At 35.4% G+C, this 15,727-nt stretch overlaps 1 long non-coding RNA gene and 1 other non-coding gene across 5 annotated transcripts in view; both read left to right on the top strand.

The window, feature by feature from the left end:
• Positions 1-15,727, top strand: part of LOC136328700 (uncharacterized) — a 74,213-nt gene that overhangs the window by 16,482 nt on the left and 42,004 nt on the right. The window lies entirely within an intron of this gene.
• Positions 5,008-5,084, top strand: TRNAT-GGU (transfer RNA threonine (anticodon GGU)). The gene has a single exon. It is a non-coding gene; the product is annotated as a tRNA-Thr (tRNA).

Genomic DNA, 15,727 nt, shown 5'->3' with positions numbered 1-15,727 from the left:
TTTAAAAGTTTAAAAGGCAATGAACTCCAAATTCATCCAATCATCACACTCATCTTAATAAAGAGACTTCTAGACTTTCAGTTACCCATGTGGCACATAAGGAGCTTAGGAGTCATCATTCCATCTTAACCATAAGTAGCAAGGTGAATAAACTGAAAAATCAAACTCATCTTAGATTTCATCGGAGGAGTTCATAAGGTAAAATACTACCCCAAAACTTGGACAGACAGTGAATACAGAGAATGACAACTTATTCAAGTAGAAACCCATAAGCATAAACTTCCATGGAAACCAATTTCAGGGAAGGAAAACCTGAACTGCAATTGATGAATTGCTGGAGGCTAAGGGTGGACAAGTCCAAGAGTTAAAAACTTCAGTCATAGAGAGAACTCCACACTGTGAGTCTTACCTCTGGGAACTCAAGCAGATCCTCACAGTGTATGTCAGAGAAAAATGTCCTCATGCTTCCAGCAGGGACAAGGGGAAAGGGAATCACTTTTAAATACTCAGAGCATTGTGTTCTTTATAAGGCCCACCCTCAGGTAAAACTATTTTACCAGAGGTCTAAGCGATTAGGGTTATATCAGAGCCCCAACCTGTACCACCTAAGTAGAGAAGGGAGAAGGCTGAAAAGCACTGGTGAAGTTCACAGTTCAGAGGGACAAGATCACCAAAAGATTGACACCATGTAATTTATAACTATAGAACACTTCCTCTCCCCCCACACCTTATCATCACCAAACAATCTATGATAAGGCTTTACTGGAAAAAGTAGACAACATGCAAGAACATATGGCTACTGTAAGCAGAGAGATGCACAATTTAAGGGAAAAAATCAAGAAGAAATACTAGAGTTCAAAAAACACTGCAGCAGAAATGAAGAAGGCCTTTGACAGGTTAATTAGTGACTAAACACAACAGAGAAAAGATCTCTGAGCTTGAGGACATAACAATAGAAACTTCTAAAAATGAAAAGTAAAGATGAAAATAACCTAAAAAAAAAAAGGAAAAGCAGAACAGAATATCCAAGAACTTCAAAAAGTATGTGTAATGGGAATACCAGATGTAGAGGAAAGAAAAGAATAAAAGCAATATTTGAAGCAATAATGATGGAATACTTCCCCAAAATTAATATCAGACATTTAACCACAAATCTAGGAAGCTCTGAGAATATCAGCAGGATAAAAGAAAGAAAAACAAAATTAAACTATACGTAGGCATATCATGTTCAAAATTTAGAAAATCAATTACAAGAAAATCTCCACACACAAATAAATTACCTTACATACAAAGAAGCAAGGATAATAATTACATTAGGCTTATCCTCAGAAACCCTGCAAGCAAGAAGAGAGTGGAATAAAATATTTAAAATGTTGACTGAAAAAAACATCAACCTAGAATTCCAAAGCTGTGAAATTATACTTTCTTCAAAAGTTAAGAAGAAATAAGACTTTCTCAGAAATATCAAAATTGAGAAAATTTACTGCAAAACAAAGAGCTTTTCTTTCTAGGAGATGTTAAAAGTTCTTCAGCAAGAAGGAAATTAATATAAGCCAGAAACTTGGATCTAAAATAAAGAGCATCAGAAAATGAATGGAAAATAGTGAAAGTAAAATAAAAATGTTTTTAATTCTTAATTGACCTAACATAAGTTATTCTAAATAATAGTAACAATGAATTAAATTACATATGCTTATGTGTGATATATCTAGACCTATATAGATAGCTCTATATATACCTGTATATTATTATGTATGTTTATGTTTAAGTGAAATGAATTATAACAATGAATCAAGGGCTAGCATGGAGAAATTAGGAATATTTTGTTATTATAAACTATTTACACTACCTATGAGGTGGCATAATGCTATTTAAAATAGACTTGGATTAGGTGTAAATGTATATTACAAACTCTAGGGGAACCATGAAAATAAAAGCTTAAAAAAAAGATTATAATTGATATACTAATAAATGGTTGACAATGGAAACATATAAAATGCTCAATTAAAACTACAAAAGGCAGAAAAAGTGAAAAACAAAAATAGGAACAAAAAACAAAGGCAAGAAATTAAAAAATAGCAAATTTGGTAGATATTAATCCAACTACACCAACAACCACTTTAAATATAGTCTAAATACACCAATTAAAAGAGAAAAACTATTACCAGAGTATATAAAAAAATAAGACCCCCAAATATATTGTCTACAAGAGAAACCCACTTTAAATATAGATATACATATAGATTAAAAGTAAAAGGATAAGGCCCTGGCCGGTTGGCTCAGTGGTAGAGCGTCGGCCTGGCGTGCAGAAGTCCCAGGTTCGATTCCCGGCCAGGGCACACAGGAGAAGCGCCCATCTGCTTCTCTACCCCTCCCCCTCTCCTTCCTCTCTGTCTCTCTCTTCCCCTCCCGCAGCCGAGGCTCCATTGGAGCAGAGATGGCCTGGGTGCTGGGGATGGCTCCTTGGCCTCTGCCCCAGGCACTAGAGTGGCTCTGGTCGCAACAGAGCGACGCCCCAGAGGGGCAGAGCATCGCCCCCTGGTGGGCAGAGCGTCGCCCCCCTGGTGGGCATGCCGGGTGGATCCTGGTCAGGTGCATGCAGGAGTCTATCTGATGTCTGACTGTCTCTCCCTGTTTCCAGCTTCAGAAAAATATAAAATATTATATGTTTCAAAAGTAAAAGGATAGAAAAAGATATATATCATGCTAACACTAATCAAAAGAAGATAAATATAGCTATATTAACTGTAGACAGAACAGACTTCAGAGCAAAGAAAGTTATCACGGGTAAAGAGGGATATTACATAAGGATAAAGGGGTTAATTCTCCAAGAAGACATAATAATCCTTAATGTATATGCATCTAACACCAGAGCACTAAAACATGTGAGGTAAAATCTAATAGAAATGCAAGGAGAAATAGATGATATGCTTTTTTTAGTTTGAGACACTAATACTCTATCAGAAATGGAGAGATTCAGGCCCTGGCGGGTTGGCTCAGTGGTAGAGTGTCAGCCTGGCATGTGGTAGTTCCAGGTTCGATTCCTGGCCAAGGCACACAGGGGAAGTGTCCATCTGCTTCTCCACCCCTTCCCCTCTCGCTTCTTTCTCTCTCTCTCTCTCTCTCTCTCTCTCTCTCTCTCTCTCTCTCTCTCTCTTCCCCTCCCGCAGCCATGGCTCAATTGGAGTGAGTTGGCCGCAGGCGCTGAGGATGGCTCCATGGCCTCTGCCTCAGGCACTAGAATGGCTCCGGTTGCAACAGAGCAATGCCTCAGATGGGCAGAACATTGCCCCCTAATGGGCATGCTGGGTGGATCCCAGTCAGTCACATGTGGAGTACATTTGTCTGCCTCCCCGCTTCTCACTTTGGAAATATTTAAAAATAAATAAGTAAACAAATAAAAAAATAAACAAAATGGACAGATTCAGCAGCCAGAACATCAGTAAGGATATAGTTGAACATAATATCACCATTAATCAACTGAAAATAATTGACATCTGTATACTACTTCATCCAAAAACAGTAATCTTCTCAAGCTCACATGGGATATAAAACATACCTTATCAAATTTAAAATAATAGAAATGTGCTCTCAGACCACAATGGAATTAAACCAGAAATGAACAACGGAAAGATAACTGGAAAATCACAAAATACATGGTGATAAAACAACATACTTCCTAATAATACATGAATTAAAGAAGAAATCTCAAGAGAAATCTAAAAATATTTTGAACTTAATCAAAATGAAAATACTTTTCAAAATTTTGGGATGCCGTGAAAGTACTTAGAAATTTATAACATTAAGTGTATATTCAGTTGACACTTGAACAACGGAGAAGTGGAGGGGGGAGTTAATGCTCCCAACGCCACCCCACACAATTGAAAATCCAAGTATGACTTCAGTTGGCCTTTCACATATAGGAATTCCCTACCTCAAATAGAAAATACAGTTGACTCTTGAATAACACAAGTTTTAACTGTGTGGGACAGTTCAAACCCATATTATGCAACTGTATTAGAAAAGAATGGAACTCTAAATCAATCATCTAACCTTCTACCATAGGAAACTAGACAAAGAAAAATAAATTAAATCTAAAGTAAACAAAAGAAGAGGAAGAAAAATTAGAGCAGAAATCAATGAAATTGAAAACAGAAAATCAATGGAGAAAATCAACAAAACCAAAAGCTGGTACTTTGAAAAGATCAATAAAATCGATAAGCCTCTGGTGAGACTAATGAAGAAAAAATACACGAATTTCTAATATTACAAATGAAAAGGAGGACATCATTATAGGTCCCATGAATATTAAAAGGATAATAAAGGAATATTATGAATAACTCAGTGCCCAAATATTTGATAGTTTAGATGAAATAGACTGATCTTCCCAACCTTACACAAAATTAAGTAGACATTCTGAATGACCCATAGCTACTAAAGCAGTTAAATCAATAATTAAAAACTTTCCAAACAGAAAACACCAGACTGATAGGTTCACTGGTAAATTGTACAGAACATCCAAGGAAGAAATTATACCAATTTTTTAAATTATTTTCTTTTTTTAAAAAACTTTATTTATTCATTTTAGAGAGGAGAGAGAGAAAGAGAGAGAGAGAGAAGGGAGGAGCAGAAAGCATCAACTCCCATATGTGCCTTGACCAGGCAAGCCCAGGGTTTTGAACCTGCGACCTCAGCGTTCCAGGTCGAAGCTTTATCCACTGTGCCACCACAGGTCAGGCTATACCAATTTTTTTAAATCTCTACTAGAAAATAGGAGAAGGAATATTTTCTAACTCATTTCATGATGCCAGAATTACCCTAATACCAAAACCAGACTAAGACTTAAAAGAAAATAAAACAATAAACCAATATCTCTCATGAACATAGATGAAAAAATTCTCATCAAATATTATCAAATTGAATAACCAGTGTAAAAGAGAGTTATACACCATGACTAGTGAGATTTAGCCAAGGCTGGTTCAACATTCAAAAAATCAACTTATGTCGGCCCTGGCCAGTTGGCTCAGTGGTAGAGCGTCGGCCTGGTATGCGGGGGGACCCGGGTTCGATTCCCGGCCAGGGCACATAGGAGAAGCGCCCATTTGCTTCTCCACCCCCACCCCCTCCTTCCTCTCTGTCTCTCTCTTCCCCTCCCACAGCCAAGGCTCCATTGGAGCAGAGATGGCCTGGGCGCTGGGGATGGCTCCTTGGCCTCTGCCCCAGGCGCTGGAGTGGCTCTGGTCATGGCAGAGCGACGCCCCAGAGGGGCAGAGCATCGCCCCCTGGTGGGCAGAGCTTTGCCCCTGGTGGGTGTGCCGGGTGGATCCCGGTTGGGCGCATGCGGGAGTCTGACTGTCTCTCCCGGTTTCCAGCTTCAGAAAAATAAAAAAATAAAAAATAAATCAACTTATGTCATTCATCACATCAACAGGCTAAGCAAAAAGAAAATTGCATGATTGTATCAGTTGATGCAGAAAATCATTTGACAAAATTTTACACCTATTCATGATAAAAAAAACACTTAGGAAACTAGGAATAGAGAGGAACTTTCTCAGCTCTATAAGTCTACAGCTAATATCATACATAATGATATAAAGCTTGAAGCTTTCTGCTAACCTTAGAAACAAAGCAAGGATGTTCCCACTCAACACTCTCGAATATTGGACTAGAAGTCCTAGCTAATACAGTAAGACAAGAAAAGGAAATAAAAGTATACAGAGTAGGAGGGAAGAAATGAAACTGCCTTTGTTTGCATATAACATAATTGTCTATCTAGAAAAATCTGAAAGAACCAACAAAATATTTATTGGAACTAAAAAGCAATTATAGCAAGGTTGAAGGACACAAGGGTAATACGCAAAAGTCATTCACTTTCCTATATACCAGCAATGAGAAAGTGGAATTTGATTTTAAAAACACATTGCCATTTACAGTAGCACCCCAAAAAAGTGAATACTTAATATTAATCAACAAAAGATGCACAAGATCTATATGGGAAAAACTAAAACTCTTATGAAAGATTTCCAGAAAGAACTAAATAAATGGAGAGATATTCCATGTTCAAGAATAAAAAGACTCAATATGGTTGGCCCTGACTGGTTGGCTCAGTGGATAGAGCATCAACCCAGGGTGCAGACATCAAGGGTTCCATCCACAGTCAAGGCACACAGAAGAAGCAACCATTGATTTCTGTTTCCCTCTCTCTCTCTCTCTCCCTCCTCTTTCTCTTCCCCTCCATAGCCATTGGCTCGATGAATTCAAGCATCAGCCCCGGGTGCTGAGGATAGCTTGGTTGGTTCAAGCATTAGCCCCAGACGGGGGTTGCCAGGTGGATTGTGGTCAGGGCACATGTCTGTCTCTCTATCTTCCTTCCTCTCACTTTAAAAAAAAATATTGTCAACTTGATCTATAAATTCAACAAAATCCCAATCAAAACCCCAGGAAGTTATTCTATGGATATTGACAAACAGATTATAAAGTTTATATGGAAAGTCAAAATACCCAGAATAGCCAAGTCAATATTGAAGGAGAAGAACAAAATCAAAGGACTGACACTACCCAACATCAAGACTTTCTATAAATACAATGTGTCCGTAAAGTCATGGTGCACATTTGACCAGTCACAGGAAAGCAACAAAAGATGATAGAAATGTGAAATCTGCACCAAATAAAAGGGAAACTCTCCCAGTTTCATACCTATTCAGTGCAGTTCGATGTGGGCTCACACACAGATTTTTTAGGACTCCTTAGGTAGCTATCGCGTGCAGGGGTCCCCAAACTACGGCCCCTTGAGGCCATTTATCCAGCCCCCGCCGCACTTCCAGAAGGGGCACTTCTTTCATTGGTGGTCAGTAAGAGTACTATATGTGGCGGCCCTCCAACGGTCTGAGGGACAGTGAACTGGCCCCCTGTGTAAAAAGTTTGGGGACCCCTGCATAGCCTCTACAGATTCATCACTGACTGATGGCCTACCAGAACGGGGTTTCTCCACCAAACTGCTGGTTTCCTTCAACTGCTTATCCCACTGAGTAATGTTATTTCTATGTGGTGGTGCTTCGTTATAAACGTGCCGATATTCACGTTGCACTTTGGTCATGGATTCAAATTTAGTGAACCACAGAATACACTGAACTTTCCTCTGTACCGTCCACATCTCAACTGGCATGGCTGTGGGCTGCTCCGCTGTATACATGGTGTTACATCATCATCTGCACATGCGCACATGCAGCCATATCATCCTACAGGAACTGGGAGGGTTTTCCTTTTATTTGGTGCAGGTTTCACAATTCTATCATCTTTTGTTGCTTTCCTGTGACCGGTCAAAAGTGCACCATGACTTTATGGACACACTGTATATAGTAATAAAGCCAGTGTGATATTGCTGAAAGAATAGACAAATAGAAAAATGAAATAGAACAGAGAGCCCATAAATAGATCCACATAAATATAGTCAACTGATCTTTGATGAAGGAGCAAAGGCAATACAATAGAGAAAGAGTCTTTTCCACAACTGGTGCTGGAACAACTGGACATCCACATACAAAAAACAATCTATACACTGACCTATACCCTTCAAAAAAATTAACTCAAAATGAATCACAGACCTAAATGTAAAAATATATGACTATAAAAACTCCTAGAAAGTAACATAGGAGAAAACCTAGGTGACTTTGGGTATAACTTTTAAGATACAACATCAAAAGCACAATCCATGAAATAAGGAGGTGGACTTTATTAAAATGGAAAACTGCTGCTCTTCCCACAGACTGGGAGAAAATATTTGCAAAGGACACAGCTGATACAGCACTGATACCCAAAATAAGCAAAGAAACTCTAAAGCTCAACAATAAAAAAATGATCAGATTTTAAAATCAGTGTTGTTTTTTAACCTCACAAAGAAGAAATACAGATGGCAAGTAAGCATATGGAAAAAAGTTCAACATCATATGTCATTAGGGAATTGCAAATTTAAAAAAATGGGAGACAATTACAAACCTGTTAAAATAGCCACAATCCAAAACACTAGCCCCAAATGCTGACAAAGTATTAGGGCAAGAAGAATCATGCTCCTTGGTATTTACAACAATAAATTGAACACTTTTGTTCACACAAAAGCCTACACATGTCTGGTTATAGTAGCCTTATGCATAAGTGCCAAAGTTTGGAAACAACCAAAAGTCTTTTATCTGTTGATACGTGGATAAAAACTGTGGTACATCCAGACAGTAAGATATTATTCAGTGCCAGAAGAAATGAGTTATCAAGGTATGGAAAGATATGGAAGAAATATAAATGCATATTACTAAGTGAAAGAAGCCAATCTGAAAAGACTTTACTTTCTGTATGATTCCAACCTTATGACTTTCTGAAAAGGACAAAATTATGAAGACAGTAAAAAGATCAGGGGTTGGGGAGGGAAGGATGACTATGCGGAACACAGACAATTTTAGGATAGTGAAACTATTTCATATCATACTGTAATGGTTAATATCTATTAGCCTATGGTAAAATTGGTTTCTTTACAAATTTCACTTAAAGTCACAAAACTTATCAACAACATTACATATGGACTTACTGTGCATGGGAACTCTCTGTGCTTTCACTTAATTTTACTGTGAACCTAAAACTTCTCCAAAAAAAAATAAATTAGTTTTTTAAAAGTAGAGACTTCTCAAATTTATATCTTGGAGATTCAGATTCAGGAGGTCTGGGTCGGGACATAGGAACCCATCTTTTTTATAAATTCCAAGATGATTCTAATGTGCAGTTAGGGTTGAGAACTACGAATTCTCAGCCTTCTGAGTCTTCAAAATGTAACTGTACTGTTGTTCAGTATTTTTACACCTTTCATATCTTCTGTGCACAGTCTTATACATTTATCTGTACTGATAATTAATGTCAAATAATGCTTATATATCAAATATTTTCATTTATAAAGGCATCTCTTTTTATATCAGTGATTTTCAGATAGTGTGCCATGGTAAACAAGTATGCTGCAAGGATTTTTTTTAAGGTTCATAGGAGTCCCTTTTTAATTTTAATTTAATTTTTTTTAATTTTATTTAGACAATTAATTTTAATGGGGTGACATTGATCAGTTAGAGTACATAGATTCAGAGAAAACATCTCCAGATCATATTAACATTTGATTATTTAATATTTGATTACCCATCACCCAAAGTCTAATTGCCCTCTGTCCCCTTTTATTTCGTTTTCTTTATGCCCCTCCTCTCCCCAACCCTCTCTCTCTCTTCTCTTCCCTTCCCCTCCCCCTGGTAACCACTGCACTCTAATCTATGTTCATGAGTCTCAATTTTGTGTCCCTCCTATGTATGGAATCATACAGTTCTTAGTTTTTTCTGATTTACTTATTTCACTTCGTATAATGTTATCAAGGTCCATCCATGTTGTTGTAAATGATCTGATGTCATCATTTCTTATGGCTCAGTAGTATTCCATAGTATATATGTACCACATCTTCTTTATCCAATCATCTATTGAAGGGCATTTTAGCTGTTTCCATGTCTTGGCCACTGTGAACAATGCTGAGATGAACATGGGGCTGCATGTGTCTTTACGTATCAATGTTTTTTTAGTTTTGGGCGTATATACCCAGTAGAGGGATTACTGGGTCATATGGTAATTCTATTCTTAATTTTTTGAGGAACCACCATACTTTCTTCCATAATGGTTGTACTACTTTACATTCCCACCAACAGTGAATGAGGGTTCCTTTTTCTCCACAGCCTCTCCAACATTGTTGTTACCTGTCTTGTTAATAATAGCTAATCTAACAGGTGTGAAGTGGTATCTCATTGTAAATTCGATTTGCATTTCTCTAATAGCTAAAGAAGATGAGCATCTTTTCATATATCTATTGGCCATTTGTATTTCTTCCTGGGAGAAGTGTCTGTTCATGTCCTCTTCTCATTTTTATTGGATTGTTTGCTTGTTTGTTGTTGAGTTTTGTGAGTTTATTGTATATTTTGGATATTAGGCCCTTATCTGAGCTGTTGTTTGAAAATATCATCTCCCATTTAGTTGGCTGTTTGGTTTTCAGTTTCTTTTGCTCTGCAAAAGCTTCTTAGTCTGATGTGGTCCCATTCATTTAATTATGCCTTTATTTCCCTTGCCTTTGGAGTCAAATTCATAAAATGTTCTTTATGGCCAACATCCATGAGTTTAGTACCTATGTTTTCTTCTATGTAATTTATTGTTTTAGGTTTTTGATCCATTTTGAATTAATTTTGGTACAAGGGGAAAAACTGTAGTCGAGTTTCATTGTTTTGTATGTGGTTCTCCAGTTTTCCCAGCACCATTTATTGAAGAGGCTTTTTTTTCTCCATTGTGTGTTTTTGGTTCCTTTATCAAAGATGATTTGACCATATATATGTGATTTTATTTCTGGGCTCTCTATTCTGTTCCATTGGTCTGAGTGTCTATTATTCTGCCAATACCCATGCTGTTTTTATTATTGTGGCTCTATAATATAATTTGAAATCAGGTATTGTAAAGCCACCAGCTTCGTTCTTTTTCCTTAATATTACTTTGGCTATTCGAGATTTCTAATAGTTCCATATAAACCTGATGATTTTTTGTTCCATTTCTTTAAAAAATGACATTGGAATTTTGATGGAAATTACATTAAATTTGTATATTGCTTTGGATAATATAGTCATTTAACTATATTTTTTCTTTCTATCCAAGATCAAAAATTAATTTTCCATTTCATTGTATCTTTTTCAATTTCCCTTAACAATGCTTTGTAGTTTTCATTATACAGGTTCTTTACATTCTTTGTTATTTTTATTCCTAGGTATTTTAGTTTTATTGTTGCAACCATGAAAGGGATTATTTTTTTGAGTTCATTTTCTGAAGTTTTGTTGTTGGTATATAAGAAGGCATATTAATTTTGTATCCTGTGACCTTATTGTATTCGTTTATTGTTTCTAATAGTCTTTTTGTAGAGTCTTTGGGGTTTTTAATGTATCGGATCATATCATCTACAAAGAATGAAACCTTTACTTCTTCTTTCCCAATATAAATGCCTTTTATTTCTTTCTCTTGTCTGATTGCTCTGGCTAGAACTTCCAGCACTACATTGAATAAGAGTGGAGAAAGTGGGCAACCATGTCTTGTTTCTGATTTTAGAGTAAAAGTTTTTCAGTTTTTTGCCATTTAATATGATGTTAGCTGATGGTTTGTCATAAATGGCCTTTATTATGTTGAGATATTTTCTTTCTATACCCATTTTGTTGAGTGTTTTAAACATAAATGGATGTTGTATTTTTTCTAATGCCTTTTCTGCATCTATTGATAGGCTCATATGGTTTTTGTTCTTTGTTTTGTTGACATGGTGTATTACATTAACTGTTTTACATACATTGAACCATCCTTGTGATTCCAAGATTAATCCCACTTGATCATGATGAATTATTTTTTTAATGTGTTGTTGTATTCAATTTGCTAGTATTTTGTTTAGGATTTTAGCATCTGTATTCATTAGAGATATTGGTCTGTAGTTTTCTTTTTTTGTGTTGTCCTTGCCAGGTTTTGGTATGAGGGTTATGTTGGCCTCATAAAATGAGTTTGGAAGTATTGCTTCTTCAATTTTTTGGAAGACTTTGAGTAGAATAGGAATCAAATCTTCTTTGAATGTTTGATAGAATCACTAGTATAGCCGTCTGGCCCTGGACTTTTATTTTTTGGTAGGTTTTTGATAGTTGTTTCTATTTCCTCCCTGCCTATGGGTCTGTTTAGGCTATCTACTTCTTCATGACTCAGTCTAGGAAGATTGACTTTTTCTAAGAATTTATCCATTTCTTCTACATTGTGGTGGCATATAGTTTTATATAGTATTCTACAATAATTCTTTGTATATCTATGATATCTGTGGTGATTTCTCCTCTTTCATTTTGGATTTTGTTTATACAAGTCTTTTCTCTTTTTTCCTTAGTGAGTCTGCTGCAAGGATTTTTAAAACACCTAATGCTTGACTATTTAGTCAGGAGCACTGACCTCTTTTCACTTTGATTGTCAAACAAACAAACAAAAAAATGACAACAACCAACACAACAATCACCGTCTGATGTAAATGAATCAAAATTATACCTATTTTTTTGTCAGATCAGAAAATATTTTTTTTTTGGAATGCTGCAGAATTTTAGTAATTAGTTTATGTGTTCCATGAGAGAAAACAATTGAAATGAGAGCCTTGAACTATAGATAGTATGTCTTTAAAGAGCCTAGTCGTAGAGCTAAAATGATAATGCTATTCAAAAACTCTGTTCCATTATTCCTTACCATGGAACAAAGAAACAAGAAATCAACAATCAAGGGCATCACAACTATGATTCCATCACTCACAAGTTCAATTTGCCTTCAAAAGAACAAATAATACTATTTACTAAGCCCTGCAAGCATTCATAAAACAGAAAGCATTACTGGAAAAGGAAAAATGAAAAAGCATAAGAAGCCTTCTCTTTCTCCCATAACCAAAGTATACTAGTCCCACCCTTGAGTTTAGATGAACAAAATGAGGATCATAGAGTTCCTAACACTAGCCACTTTTCCCTACATAACCCAGAATGCTGTAGCTTTCTATTTAAAAAGCACTAAGAAAGCATGAAAATGGTCTCCCTTGTAGCCCAGATGTTTTCTATCTTCCTAAGCTTCAATTATTTCAACACATTTTTTAGCTCCACTCACAACAGATCAGGGCCACCTGTTATATCCTCCACACACTTATGAGAGATTTAATGTTACATTTGTATTTGTGGTCAAAAGTCAGAATGCAATTAAAAGGATGCTTTTAAAGTCATCTTGAGGTCAAAGAATGTGTATATGGCAGATTAACAGATAATCAAGACACTGTATTGTGTAGTATAAACATAATCAAAAGTAATTTTGTTCTTCATTATTACATAAATTTGGATATAATCCAAGACTAAAACACTCATCATCTGAAATAAAACTACATGCAAGAAAGGCATAATATAACACTATAAGGCTGTAAAGAAAATGACTTTTAATTTAAAATTATTTTTTAATTTTATTACATCTTACTTTAATATAGAAATATTCTTTACTACCAAAACCAGATTTTCCATATTTAAATGCCTCTATTTTTATTCTGTCTGAAATAAAATATATTCACTCTGATATCAATAAAATATGAGGCTTGATGTATATATATTGCCATTCTAATTGTAAATAAGCATTTGCAAAAAATAAATCCTAAGTAAATTAATGTCCACTCAGTAAATAAATGTTATTTACTGTACTTATTATGTGCCAAGAACTGTTCTCTGTGCTGGGATACACAAAGAAGAAAATACACAAATTCCCTGCTACAGTCAAATATTGAAATAAATTTATAGTTAACACTGAGGAAAAAATATATATATTCTGGCAAATGAACAAAAAAAAACAGTATAGAGATATCGATATCACAGTACTCATAAATTAGGTTATTCTTGAGCTTCTGAAATAACTATTGCTAATTTTTCATAATTCCAGCACTTTAAAAATTAGCAGCAGATGTTATATATCCCAGAACAGCAACCAGGTAGAAGAGAGAGGGGGAAATAAAGTATGAAGCACACCTTCTCATTCTACTCATCTTTCTTGTGATTCGTTAGGTACAACTGTAAATTAAGAAAGACAATGAGAAACTCAATTGCAAATTCTGACCTTTAGATAAAAATGCTTGAAACTCAAGGATATTTACTTGGATTGACTATATGGCTTTCAAGTAGCTAAAATACTGTTACAAACGACATTGGTGGTGGTGTGGGTAAGCTTTGGTTTTCTTATTTTCCTTTATTCTCTGTGGGATGTGTGGCGGAATTAAAGTATCCATTCTCATTTAGTTTATCTAAACCCCAACTAGTACTCTTTTATCCCGTTCAATTTTAACCTTAGATAGATACAGTTTTAAATTTTAGCAGTTCTGAAAAGATCACTGTAAAAAGAAGACAACTTTTTTCCATCTTAAATACAACTTCAAAGTGGCAGACTGGAAAATCTCTGCAGGCAAATGTGATGTCACTAAAGAACTCACACACTTACCCGTAGAGATTCTACAGTCTGACATCTTCAAGCATCAAACCATTTCACAGTTATACTTCTCTGTAGGCAGTTGTTGAACTCGACATAAATCTGGAGGCCAAATAACCAACCTATTGCTAACTTACTGCACTTTAGCTTCTTCTAAACCAAGGGTATGTACATGCCTCATGATGATTGAATCCCCAAAAATTAAATTGTAAAATAAGAAGGTTAAAATGGCAAAAAGCAGTTGTTATCCAAGGATGATCTCCATTTAGCACTATCAGCATCACAGGGGAACCAATGAGACATGCCAATTCTCACACCCACTGCAGGCCTCCTGAATCAGAATCTCTAAGAATGAGCCCCCGAAATCTGTGTCTTAACAAGCCTTCCATGGGATGCTGTTTCACACTCAAATTATAGAGCCACTGGCTTAAAGAAAACAAGACATTATTGCTGGAACACTGAACTCAAAAGATCTTCTGATGCTCAATAATAGATGAAAAAATCGGACAAAATACTATGTATTCATAAAAAATGTCTAGTATACATTTCTTTTCTGAAGTGATTATCTTAATAATAAGCATAACAATTAGCAATAAAATGAAACATATTCCTTTAACTCTTACTTTGCCAAAGGAATAGCAGAGCTCAGCTTATTTCCTTAGAAACAAAGAGTTAAGAAATCTAATTTAGGAGGAGAAAACGTTTTCATGTTTGGGAGGATTAAAAGGGTGCTGATGTCATTCAATTCATGAGCCATAATTCTTATTAGATTTTATTGCTACATTCTTCACACAGCTTTGGAAAATTATTCCTAAGAACACAAAATATGTACTTAGACTGCACACAGAGGAGGAAAATGTTCTCACAATGAAATTATTTTAGCCTGACCCAATAATATTTAAAAGACTCAACTTGTTCTTTCTGTGACATATCTTGGCAAATAAGAGATGAGTTTATACAAACTTGTCTTTTTCAACATCTTTTATAATTTTCCTTTGTCACAGCTAAACTTGGCTATGAAAGATCTAATTTCTCTACATAATAAAAATAATTTTTTTCCCTTTCTGGTATAAAAATTACATGGGTGAAGGGTTAAAAAATAATAAAAACTATTAAAAGTTATAATTTAACTGGCCTTTAATGACAACAAATAAAAAATAATTAAGTTCTTGTAGTATATCAGAATGTAATATCTGAAATATTGGTATGCTTGTTACTTAATAACTTCTGGTAGTATCTTAAAAATTCATCTTCAGTTTCATTATTAATGAATTCATTTTTATTATTTCTGGACCACACCAATTTCCCATGATGTGATGGAAAAAAATTGTAACATTCATAAATTGAATTAGATCACACACAAAATGTCAACTCACTCAGATGATAATAATAAGGTTTGGCTTATTCATTGAAAAGTAAGAGCTCAACTATGTCCAGATTCTTCAATGACGGCGCTAGAGATCAGCAAGATGTTTTAGATACTTCAAACAACCTGAAGGAAGTATATTTACTTAGATGAGGATGAAGGGACTCTCGAAGTATCAGGTTTCTTGGCTTTTATTGCAATTAAATCCAGTCAGTTTTGATGCAATTGCTAATCAGAAGCTCTAAGTGACAGCCATAAATGCCTTTGATAATAATAAAAAAATTATTAACCAATAATATACAA

The sequence above is a fragment of the Saccopteryx bilineata genome, chromosome 3 (genome assembly GCF_036850765.1).
Source record: "Saccopteryx bilineata isolate mSacBil1 chromosome 3, mSacBil1_pri_phased_curated, whole genome shotgun sequence".
NCBI lineage: Eukaryota > Metazoa > Chordata > Mammalia > Chiroptera > Emballonuridae > Saccopteryx > Saccopteryx bilineata.
The sequence above is the reverse complement of the archived record's forward strand: the minus strand, read 5'-3'. Positions and strand labels throughout refer to the sequence as shown.